Here is a 12,022-nt window from a genome sequence, read left to right as displayed (position 1 = left end):
GCGTCTTTTTCAGGTCTGCTACCTTCCCCCACAGTAGTCTGTGTTTTATGGTGTTGCCTTTTGAATCTCTGAACCCATTCAAGCGCCAGTAATGTAGATATTCATTAAAAGACTGGACGCAATAATACGAATCACAAACAATCAGTGTGAACTGCGTCAGATCCGTATGTTCTAGTGCCATCAGTAGAGCCTTCAGCTCAGCCAATTGTGCCGTACAATCCCCTAGAGGTTGCATATAGGTATGTTGGGGGCATAACTTTTCCCCCTCCATATAGCCCCTCACTACTGCACATGCAGCTGAATATTGGTGTTTTATTCCAATCGCCGGGTGCGCAGAGCCATCAGTGTACATGACTACTTGATATTGATCAATAGGCAACGTATCAGTGGGAACTGGATATTCAACTTCATATTGCAGAAATTCCTGAGTTTGTAACTTTGGGTCAAAAATGTAGTCTACATCAGTGGCTGTTAAGGACGTAGCCCATTGTATCCATCCGGGGTGAAGTGCTTTTGCGGTAGGAACGCTAGCTTTTGTAACAGCCTTGAGGGCCAGAATAGGGGAAACGACAATGATGCGTTTTCCCTGGGCAAGAAGTCTTTCTTTGATAACAGCCATCTGTACAGCAGTGAGAATTTTTTCTGTGGGTGCAAATCGTTGTTCAGCAGCCGAATACAAGTGAGACTTGCATCCAATCGGGACTGTCTCACCTTCATAAAATGTGACATAAGTAAACCCAGTGGCCCCTGCTATCACCCTGATGACCAAATTCGTCTTATTGTCCTGTGTGTGTAAATGTTTTGTGGCTAGTAGATCTGCTTGTAACTCCCGAAGAGTATGTGTATGTTTAATTGTCCAGAATTTACTTGAAAAATCAGGACGTATCAATTCATACAATGGTTTTATGTGTGTAGCATACTCAGGAATGTATGTTCTGCCAAAATTTAGAAAGCCCAACAATGATTGCAATTTCTTAATCGTATTCGGTGGTTGCAATTGTGCACACTTCTCTAAAAATTGTGGTGCTAGGCTCTTACCCTCATTCGACAGCTGATATCCCAGGAATATGACGCTGAGGAATGCAATTTTCAATTTTTTGAAGTTAAATTTGTAGCCAATTTTGGCAAACCCTACATAAATGCGGGCTACCCGTCTTAAATGTTGTAGCAACTCGTCATACGTGCGATATATATCATCCACATATGACAACGCTTCAGGGTCTAACTCGAGTAAAATAGCAGTCACACGAGCCGCAAACAGTCCTGGGCTGTTCTTATACCCTTGAGACAAACAAAATATTTTTTTCTGGGAGCCTAGCGCGGTAAAGCTTGTTAAATCTCTGCTTTCTGGTGCGATATTCTGGCAGAAGAATCCATTCGAGATATCCAAAGTCGTTTTATATTTTTTCCGCACAATGTTGCTCATCAGTGCAGCGCTATGTGAATTCTGTATAGCATATGTACGTGTATGTCCTTTCAAATGTCTGTAGTCTAAGACTACTCTATATGAATGGTCTGGTTTAGCTACAGGGAATAAGGAATTATTCATCGGTGAGACAGAGGGTTCAATTACCCCCTGGTATTCTAATTGTGTAAGTATTTTTCTCACCGGTGCCCTTGCTTCATGTTTTATAGGATACTGCGGTTGTGGCTGAGGTTCACCTTTAATGGGAATTACATGATATGGAGAATCCCTATCTCACCCTACGTGATTTCTATGTAAGGCAGGCACTTGTGCAAGAGCCCATTTGATACTACAGGACTCTGCGAGTTCCTCTGGAACAAGGGTCGAGAAGGAAGGTTTAATAACCGCCTCCCAAACTGGGCAAGTGCGGACAAAATCAGGCGGCCAATCTTGTTCGGCCAGCAAGATGTCATATATTTTAACTACACGATCCCAAAAGATTGAGTGTATAGTGCGCTCAATGTCTCCTTCCAATTGTAAAGTCACTGTATACACCCTAACGGGTTCGGTGACATGCATATCTGCTGTTTCTACTCGTATGAAGTCATCAGTTGCTTTCACCTCCAGATGCTCTAGAAGATTCCGGCGAACTACTGTGACCTCTGCTGCGCTGTCTAGCAGTGCTCGTGCCCACGTCTTGTTCTTCAAGATAACTCTCTTCCTGAGTGGCATGTCTAACTGAGACTGCCGCCACCTTTTTCTTTTTAAACTTTTGTTTTTGTTGTATCGGTTTCTCTTCCTTTTTGACAGAAACCTCCGAAGAGCGTTGTGATTCCTGTCTCGGTTTCACATACTCTGTTCTCCGCTCTGACCACCCACCTCTCTCATTTCTCTTTTCCGATGAGTCCTGAAAGGAACGAGATTGGCGTGTATCAGTATATTGATATCTATCAGGCATTTTTATATTATCTCTATTTCTGAGATTATACCTATTCTGCGGGGTCTCCGTACGTGGAGATTCTCCCCTTTCTTTTTTGAGTATTTGTTGTTTTTTCTCCCAGCACTTCTTATTACCCTCAGGTTGTTGATTAGCATTTTCTTTATTAATCTTCCCCTGAAATTGAGGTTTGTGTGGTCTAGCCCCCAGGCTATCTCGACCGATACTGGAATATGTTTACGCTATTATTTTATGCAGTTCCCGCTCCTGATCTTGTTGCGGGACATCATGAAGACGCATGCGCACTGCCAGTGCAACTGTTCCCTCTTTAAGATTGCTTAGATTATTGAAGAAACTGTGGCAAAGTTGTTCATCAACTGCATTCCTAAATCTAAGGCGGGGCAGCCCCGTATTCATCCTGAATTTGTTTAAGCACTTCCAGTAGGTTAGCCAATGTCTGTGTACCGTGTGCCGTTGTATAGAGCACAGCAAACACCGTGCCCCAGGTATTACAATGTTCCACTGTGGGAACCATCCCAAAGGATAAACACATAGTTAGTATTCCATGTTTGTCCTGAGGTCCCGTATGGGGAAATACCTCCTTCAGCGTATTAATTTTCTGCGCCAGCCAAAATGGAGTCTCCTCCCGTTTTGCTGGGATTTTACCCATAATAGAGTGTACAGTCACCGGGTTTATACCTGGTGTTACTGTATGTGGTTGTGCTGGAGCAGCACATGCTGGGTTTGTATTTAGTGTCTGCATCACAAATTGTACTAAGCGTCTATATGTAGCCATTAAGTCTGTATATAAACGTCGAACTTCAGCCAACGCCATATTTGCAAACTCAGGATGTGGTGTATATGTGCCAATAAAGGCCAGGTAGGTCCATCATTACTCAGTGGACCTAACCATACTGGTAATATTGTATGGTTTAGGGTGCCATCAAGACAATTATTATGTCCTTGATAAGATAGAGGTATCTCTAGGTATGCGTACGCCCTGTACAGTCCAGACGCGTTCGCAACTGTATATGTGTGAAATGTATTTGTGTTCCCATCAACTGCTGGAAATGTGACCCAAGAGTAAAAAAGTTCTGTTCTATAGGCTGCGTGGGCGGCCACCACAAACGTGACTGGACCACCCTAGACTGTAAGGCCATTTGCTAGCAAATGTGCTGTGAGCGGTTGTCTCATGTTAAGAGCTATTTGTATTACTTGGGGATTCGCCATTAGAAAAACAGCGAGAGTTCAGAGAAGGCGCACCAAGACAGGGTCTTTCCTTTTAAGGTTCAAGCTTGAACAACCATCCGCTGTAATTAGGATTACCTGTACCGCGGTGGTGGAAATCCTCAGTGCCACGGACATCTCCGCTAAAGGAACTGAGGGATCATTATATTATATGAGACCGAGATAAACTGGTGGACCTGAAAATTAGAGCCAGACCAAACGTTGGAGGCCACATGTCGCGTAGGCTCTCATTATCCTAATGAGACTACTGGATTTTTGGGCAGCAAGATCGTTCACGGTGTGGGGGACTAAGTCTGACCCCCGGTGAAGGAACCTTGTTGCCCCAAATCCGGTTTTTGCTCCGGCTAACTAGCAGTGCCTCATCTCTCCACAAGGGAAGAGACAATTGGGCAGCCAAGCGCATGACATCTTAGTGCTTCCCAGGGAAGTCGTGGTCACTCAGGTCACAACCAGTTCTCTCTTACACAATGCGGTCTCATATATAAATGGCAAAGGCAGTTTAAGTTTTAAAGATTGGTTTAAAAAAACAACTGCATTTTAGATAGCAAAGCGTGGGCTGCAATAACCAGAACTATACAACACAGCAAAATTGAAATAGTAACGAGGAGAGTGAAACATAAGAATAAGGCTATCATATTGGAACGGAATTATGTTCTCTGTAAGTTATGTTTTGAGAACAGCATGTGAAGCTCTAAGCCTGCCTTTTGGGTTCCCCCGGGAGGACATCAACCCTCATACCTGAGCAAAAGCCTGTGATCTGGATCAGCATCTACAACAGGGCAGTCAGCATCTAGTTGTGGGTTCCTGGTCGGAATCTCCCTCTTATGTGTACCAGGACTAGAAAGTGTTTTTATAACTAACACACCAATCTTCTAAGAAACGTCCCTACGCAAGGATGTGTACTTTCTACGAACCATAAAGACAAAACTTCGACCACGTCTATCGGCAATGTCCCAGACTGTATCCTTGACTGAAGCACAGAGCGAGCAAGAATGTATTGTTTGAGAACACAGTGCTAAAGTAAGCTAAACAGTGTGATAGAGCAGAATAAAAACAAGACCGTGAAACTGATTATTGTAAAATAACAGTGCGAGGCTAAATAAAATGCATCTAGGGCAAAGTGCACAGAGGCCTAATAAGTTAAACAAATGTGCAGAAAGCTACATTAAAAATGGCTACACTACACTCGGACATAGTGAGTGAACAGAGCAGCCATTTTAAGTGCATGTACTGGACACTGGTCAAGCATGAGTTCCCCAGCTACATGATGGCCACTCTGCACCCTGGGTTGTTTGGTATCAAACAACTCAGGATGATAAATCCAAACTGGTACCAATATTGTATTTAACCCCAAAAGTACCAGGGGTCACCTTTGAGGTGCCCCCTGCAAAAGCTAACATAACTGGCATAGTTGCTGACTGGTTCCATCCAGCCTGCCACTTTCAGAGAGCCAATATACAAACCTGGGGGAGAGCCATGGTTCTTTGGTTTGTAAAACAATGCCATTCCTGGGTGGAGAAGCTAACATCCCTCCCCTCAGAAATGTGCATTCTCCTGGTGGTGAGCTTAAAATGGTTACCGCCCTTGAAACTCGAGCCTCCAGGCTTGCTGCTAGCAGCAGATGGCTTCCCCCTTTGCCAATCCCCACTTTAGACAGGAGAAAAGGTGGGAAACCATACAAAGTGTAGGAGGAGGGATCTCACTGAGCATGCACCACCCCTAGGGGCTTGCAGGCATAGGGGACCCCCTCATTTCATTTTCCTCCATGTTTGATGGCAGGAAAATATCCAATGAGGTTTAGGGAAGTGACCCTTCCCACCGCATGAGGTCACTGTCTTTGGAGTTGCCACCCAAGGGTAAGTGTCCCATTGTACACTACCAGGTTCCCCCTAAAACACCAAATAAATTCAGTATTTAGTGGGTTCCACAAGCCCAAGAAATTAGGTTCATCTGGAAGAAGACAGCACCAAAGAACCCGACAGGACAGCCTGCTGCACCAGAAGAGGGTTCAAGACCCCTGCTTGCTGCACCAGAGACCCGACAATCGCCATTACAGAGGAGCTTACATCAGGGCCAACCTCAAAAGAATCCCAAGAACCTCCACGCTTCGCAAATAGCCTGAGATCTCCCTACTGAGTGGAGACATCACTCACAAAACCAAAGAAAGCTACAAGGAACCAGCAAACCGGTGAGAGGCACTTCACTGACTGGAGAATATCTCTGCAACCAGAACTTCCAGCTTGACCTGATGTCACACCAAGGCATGACCTGTAAGTGTGCCAACTTTGGTGGCACTGTGCCTTCCTGTGTCCGAGTTCTGCCAATACCCCATGTATCAGTCAGTGCACGTCAGACAACTCCAAAATCAGCTCACCCAGAGCTGCAACTGGACCAAGAGGAAGCCCCCTTCAAGAGACTTCATTGATACCCCTGACCTCCCACCAGAGTCAACACTGTGTCCTGCAAGGCCCACGGAAGAAGACTTACCTCCAGCTCCAAGGGGTCCCTTTGCGCACAGCATCCAAGACCTTCAACTCACCATGCATCTGGCCACCCTGAGCCCTGCTTTGCGGGATCTGCTGTGTACCCCAGGTCCCAACCCCTTGCAACCTCAACAGCCCAAGGGGCCCCAAGGCACCACCTTTAAATCTACAAACCAGTTCCTTTCCGAAGTGGCCCCTCCAGTTGGCCCTGTGCCTGTGCCAAGAGACTTTCCAACACTGCTCCCGCTGAAACCGGGAGCCTCCTGAGGCTCTCCAGCTAGCACAGAGTTCCCACCGACTACTTCAACCACCCTGCAAAGGAAAAGACTGGTAACTTAACTATGATTTTTAATGCATTTTTAAAAGTGACTGCCTGTTGATTCCTATGGTGCGTAATTACGCTCAGAAAGACTAACTGTATTGAAAATTTGAAAAGCCGTAACTCAAAAAGTACTTGCCTTATCTTAAAGATCTTGGTCTTAAACATTTTTTTAAAGTCTGAAGTATTTTTATAAACTCTGGTCTTGAGTTATTCTTTGAGTGTGTGTGGTGCATGATTGGATTTGTGAGTACCGCAAATACTTAGCAAATCTCTTGGATTAGCCTAACTGCTCAACCAGCTACCTTCATAATTGGGCATTAGGTGGTCTAATTTTTACTTCTGGAAACCAATGTGGGGTTGACTGGACCCCCTGCACAGTGTGCCTAGTTTTGCATACTACATAGAGTGCCAGCCTCACACACAACACCACAGCATGTCACAACAACACCACAATCGCACCATTGTTAACACACTGGCAAGCACTCATAAGATACACTACCTGGGGACACATCACACATACAACACAACCTACAACTAACACAGAATAAACACACACAATTACGCAATAAGACTACTTACCAATCGACACACATCACACCACAGCACATCGTACCTGTCATCACATGCACAAAACATGCACAGTCAAAGCACACAAAGCCACACAGCAACAAACACATGTCAACACAAATACCACTCAATACCATGAGAAAAACATGTTTCCTTCATACCCACACATGCTCATTGCACAACACACACTCTATCCCAGGGGGACAAAGCACTGCACACACCCTTACATACTGCCCACACAGTACAGGAAGCACAAGCAACACACACAAACACAAATACTGGCACCCAACCAATGTCAGCCAGGAACAACTCTTACCTAGGAAAAGAAATGCAGGACAAAGATGTAAACAGGAAACCAACAACTGATTGGTTTGAATATGTATTTCAAAAAATAATTTAAAAGTCAAAGGCCCTAGGCCAGTCTTTACAGTGTGGTATGTACACTAAAGGCACATATTGTTGCCCAAACTTGACTCCTCACTGCCAAGTAACCTCCACAGGAAGGGGCATCAAGGGGGCAGGCAGACACCTCAGGGATGCTCTGTGCGGTGGTGGTGGAGGGCGGATTGGGCTCAGTCTTAGGAGGGGGACTTTGGGAATTGGCTTGGGAGTGGGGTTTATGTTTACGCTTGACAGAGGGGTGTTACTTCATGGGAAAGGTAGACTTCTTGGTGGGGAGGGGCATGGGTACTTGCAGGGAGGTAGGAGATGCCTTGGAGGTGCAAGGGATGGACTTTAGGAGGGTAACAACATATTTAGGGGTTTCATAGGGGGAGAGGAGTAGGGAAACTGGCAAACTCAGAAAGAAAAGCTTTTTTAGACATGCGGGGCGGTCATAGCAAAGGGTTTGGGTGTTGAGGGAGTGGGTGTATGAGGTGATGGTGTGGATGTCTTGAGTGTGTGTTTGTTGGAGGTATGCTAGTGGGTGGTGGTTGTCTGTTGGGTGGGGAGTGAGGGCGTTTATGTGTTTTGAGCTGAGGGGTGTTGGAGGTGCTGGGAGATGCCATGGTGGGTGTGTGGCTGTCTGCTGGGGTGAGGACTGCAGGTATGATGGATGTGCTGCATGTAGGAGTGGTAGTGGTTGTAGCGTCTGTGGGTGTGGTGAATGGGGTGGCTGTCTGAGAGTCTGATCTAGTGCTGTTTGTGGGTAATATAGGTGTAGTGGCTGGAACTGTAAATGTTGGTGTGGTGTCTGCAGGTGTGTCTGGTGTGCTGTCTGTGATCCTGGGAGTGGTGAGGGTGTCAGAGCAGGTTTGACTTTTGCTGTGTGTGCATCTGAATGTTACTTGTGTGTATGCCTGTGGTGTGTCCTGTGGTGCTTTGGCTTGTCTGAGCTACTCTTGGATGTTGAGGTGGGTGCATGTCTGTCTATTTGTGTGCTTTGGCTGGGTGGGGGAACAGGGGTTTGGGATTGGGACGAGGAAGGTGGAGGGGGATGGTAGACAAAGGGTGACTGGTTGCCGTCAGTGTGAAGGCCAGAGCCTAAAAGGATCTCTGTAAGCCAGCCAGCACATGGTGAATGTTCCCGAGGAACACATTACTCTGTTGGACTTGAGTTGCCAGTCTGTGAATGCATTCACAATGGTTGACTGAACCAGAAAGATCGACCTCAGGAGGTCAATAGCCTCCTCACTCAGGGCAGCAGGGATAACAAGGGCTGGGGCAGAGGTGCCTGCGGTAAAGGAGATGCCCACCCTCTTGGGTGAGCTGGCACGGCCAACTGGGTGGGGAGCTACAGGGAGGGCGGTGGTAGAAATGGGGGTGGTGGACAGAGATGTTGCTGGGGTAGTCCCAGATGGGTCCACCACCACCAGGGAGTGTCCACTGGAGAAGGATTCTGACTATAATTAGGTGGATCCTATCTCCTCTGTGGCCCTCCCCTTGCCCTCCAGGCCACTGGGTCCCTCGATGCCAGTGGTTTAATGACTTGAGGTCCCGTGGCCAGCAGTTCCCCACTCAGCTGTGCCCGGTCTCCTTCACCTTCAATGCTGATGCTGGGAAAAAAGAAGAGAGTTAAGGTCATCACATTTTTTTCAGATACTAACATGACATTGTACACATCATTCACATTATATCCAGTTGTACTACATCCCTATGGGAGTAAAAGGTTAGTGCCAACATCATGTGACAACAAGCCAATATCTACACCCCTACATGAAAACAATTTCACACACCAGCTAAGCCACCTATTGCACACCCACTATACCGTCATATCAGTAGAGCCATCACACTAACCATTCAATGACAACCTGACTTGGAAACATGGTTCTGGGTCCCTGTCCACAGCAACATAGTCACCAACAACCAAGCAATGGGAAATATACAAAATCCACACATACTTACATGATTACCTGATGTCATGTACCAGGAAAGGAACCATATCATATGCCAAACACAAGACAGAATGTGGCATACAAGCCAAAACCATTTCGTGTCACAAATCCCTCACAAATCAAAGTTGGAAACATGCAACCACTGTATTTGGCATTTTCTAATTTTGAGTACGATAGACTCTAAACACATGTCAACGTCACATATGCCAATAGTGATATAGGAAAAGATACTTTTTTGTCATACTCATCTTAATCATTCTCCACCTGTAAACAAGGTCTTGCACATTATTAGGGGCCTAGTTAGCCAATAGGATGTACCCACAGACAACCATAGTTAGCTTAATTACTCCTTAATCATAATGGACGCCTGTCACATGCATGCAGGCCACATACAGTACAACGTATCATGATGAGTGGTAACAACAATAGCCCAATGTTTGAGTGGCAATATCACTGTCAACACTTCAGATATGAGAAGTCCTACATCTGCATTGGAATTTGTCGATGACATGAAACCACATCTGAGGAGACCGTGACAGAGACACACACCTTAAGTCTACCCAAATTACTGACTACACATACCATTCCACCCACATGTGAATGTGAACTACAACACCTGCACCACTATGTAGTCAGTGCAAACAATAGGTTTCCATACTAAAAGCAATCACAACATATCCAATGTAGCAAAATAAATTATGTCTAAAATACATTACAATGTTTATTGATGACATAACCTTACAATCTACACATGATGTTCTCAAAAACCTGTGAATAATGTAACTGTTAATAAGATGTTTCGGCCTATTTAGCATGTCCACAACACAATGAATAAGGAAACAGTTGTGTAGCCACTTAACCTTGCAAATAACATGTGCATGGTACTAAAATTCAGAGCTCTGATAACAATGTATGTGTTTCAATGGTAGTCTAGTAATATATTCATGGATTCCAACATGTAGGATGTCCACTCAGATGAGACATTACGTGGGCTAATGTACAACTATTTCTTACCAAACGGGTTCACCTCCTAACAGCTCTGAGTAGGTTTAGCAGGTATAGCATGTGAAATGTCAGATCACCATCAAAACCTCACAAGAAGTTGTCACTCATCAGAAACCTCATGAAAAATAGGTTTTTCTAAAACTTGTCGGACTATATGTTGCACACAGACATGGATCGGGGGCATTGAAATGGACAGAGGGCAAAGACCTGAACATCTTACCATCATGATATTTATAGTATGGATCTGTAGATGGCAAGGGACAACCAACAAAGTATGTATGGCGGTATACATTTGACACAGTCCATGTGAATCATCATAGGCCTTTGTACAGAAGGGATAACATAGGACAATAATATATCTCTTCACAATTGTATGTGCACACCTGTATACCAATGTTGAGGAATTTACAACTATGTGTTGCTTGGAGATCTTTGACCCTTTGCACTTGTCGTATTGTCACAGCTTAGATTCTATCACTTCATTCACTGATCTGGAACAGGGAAGAAAATATTTTAAGTCCGTACTTACCCCGTTGCGGTTGCTGTGCTGCCCTCAAACATCCATCCAAATCAGGATAGGCCACCATCAGTATGCAGACCATTAGGGGAGTCAAGCTGCAATGGGCACCCCTTCCTCCTTGAGAGGACATCCCCAGCTGGGCCTCTATAGTCTTCTGGGCCTGGCGTCTCGGGTCCTCCCATCGCTTCCCACAGTGGGTGCTCTGCCAGCTGTGGACCCTCACAGTCCGCACTTTCTTGGCGATGGCACACCAGATCCCCATTTTCTGGTGGGCGTTGACCTGCATGTATGACACAGACAAGAGCAGAAAGCCATGTCCACATGTACCATCCCAAAACAAGAAGAGTGAAACAAATGTTTGTGCAAGTAGCCATACATACACTTCCTCCAACATCCCCTTCTATTTGAAATGACCATCTACAGACAGGCCATGTGTGAAGTGGTGTCAGGCATACAACATGCATATCCATTACCAGGTCTTGGCTAGGAACATATGACCAGACCACAAGCATGTCTTCAAATGTGGTATACGTATACAAGTATTTCAAACACCACCTTCATTTTTCAGTGGGTCAGGGTACATACATCACACTCTCCCTACTATGTATCAGGTATCAAAACTATCTATGCACATGTGCACATGTCCATCTAAACACACATATCATTACAGTCCTTCATTCCTCCACATTTCATCATCAGTATACACTCAACATTTCATACATTGGTATTGTACTGCACTTACCTGCTCCTCTGGTGCACCACAGAGCTGTTCATACAGGGGTAGGACTTCCTCCACAAGCTTGTTCAGCTCATCAATGGAGAAAGCAGGGGCCTTATCACCTGCAGAACGTGGCGTGATTGCTCACTGAGACAGTACACAGCAGCTCAGGTCGTAGAGGTCTTACTGGCAGGAGTGTCAGGAGTGAAGTGAGGCATGAATCATGAGATGGTGGCCACATCTACCACCTACAGGACTGTCACTGCCGGGAGAGGTTTCCAGGGGCCCAAGTCTGCCAAAGGCGGCAATGTGTTCCAGTTGCAATGTCCACCGCAGTTGTGACTGCCTACCACCATGATAACATCTGCTGGCTGAGTTGGGTCACTTCCTGATGCTCAGTACAGTAGGTCAGGCAGCTGCCATTTTGAGGCTTATATAAATATGTTAATGTTTTGAGTGTTGTGCCATTGACTAAGATTCATTG

The sequence above is a fragment of the Pleurodeles waltl genome, chromosome 3_1 (genome assembly GCF_031143425.1).
Source record: "Pleurodeles waltl isolate 20211129_DDA chromosome 3_1, aPleWal1.hap1.20221129, whole genome shotgun sequence".
NCBI lineage: Eukaryota > Metazoa > Chordata > Amphibia > Caudata > Salamandridae > Pleurodeles > Pleurodeles waltl.
This window is presented reverse-complemented; position numbering follows the sequence as displayed.